We start from the raw sequence: 827 nt of genomic DNA, 5'->3' as shown, positions 1-827 counted from the left end.
GGGTTGTTACATCCAAATTGAAAAAAAAATTGGGGACTCTCAGCCTCTGCAAGAAGCAGAGTGAGCTTCAGGAGCTGTGTGAGTGAAAAAGCAGGAGTGGACCTGTGGGTGAGAGCAGAGGGAGTCTGAGTTGTGCAAGACACCATCGTCGAGAGCCAGGCCTGAAGGCCCACCCCTAAGGGTTGTAAATGTCGATTCACAGTGTGAAATTATGAGCATTTTCACTTGAGTCAAGATGATTAAAAGCTGGTTGGATGACACCCATTTTTTCCACTGCAAATTCTCTAAAGCAAGGCTCAGAGTCCCATAGTTTCTTCTTATACTTGATGATTTACACAGAAAAAATTCCCATGTACGATATCACGATCTCATCAATACCAACACACCGATACAAATGGAGGTGTTTTGATTAAAAAGATTAGAGGTGACCGACGCCTGGGGAGTGGAGTTCGTTGCTGCCAAGAGGAGCCAGGGAGGCAGCATCCATCTCTTCATCCTTTTGCCCTTCACCTCCTTTGGGACAGGAAGTCTTTCCACAGGAAGCTTTCCCTCCATTTCCTTGTCTGACCTAGACAGACAGCTCTGGGTAATAAGCCATTCTGAGAGTTGTAACAGTCTTGGCTTTGCACCCTCTGTCTCTTCAGTCCAGGGAGACCAACAGACAAAAGTTCACTCTCTCCTCTCTACACCTGAAACACAAATGTGGATGAAGAAGGGCATCATGCTAGAAAAGACATCTGGGGTGGAGGAGGGAGGTACATGACTTTTCCCATATGTTTCTACACATAAGATTAAAAACACTTACATCTTAATGAAAGAAGATGTTA

The 827-nt window shown here is 45.0% G+C and overlaps 1 pseudogene; it reads right to left on the bottom strand.

Annotated features, from left to right (window-relative positions):
• Nucleotides 1-409: 409 nt before the first annotated feature.
• LOC147584281 (neuronal regeneration-related protein pseudogene) lies at nucleotides 410-598 on the bottom strand (annotated as a pseudogene).
• Between the last annotated feature and the right edge of the window lie 229 nt (nucleotides 599-827).

The sequence above is a fragment of the Puma concolor genome, chromosome A1, assembly GCF_028749965.1.
Source record: "Puma concolor isolate L17-30 chromosome A1, mPumCon1.1.hap2, whole genome shotgun sequence".
Classification (NCBI taxonomy): domain Eukaryota; kingdom Metazoa; phylum Chordata; class Mammalia; order Carnivora; family Felidae; genus Puma; species Puma concolor.
The sequence above is the reverse complement of the archived record's forward strand: the minus strand, read 5'-3'. Positions and strand labels throughout refer to the sequence as shown.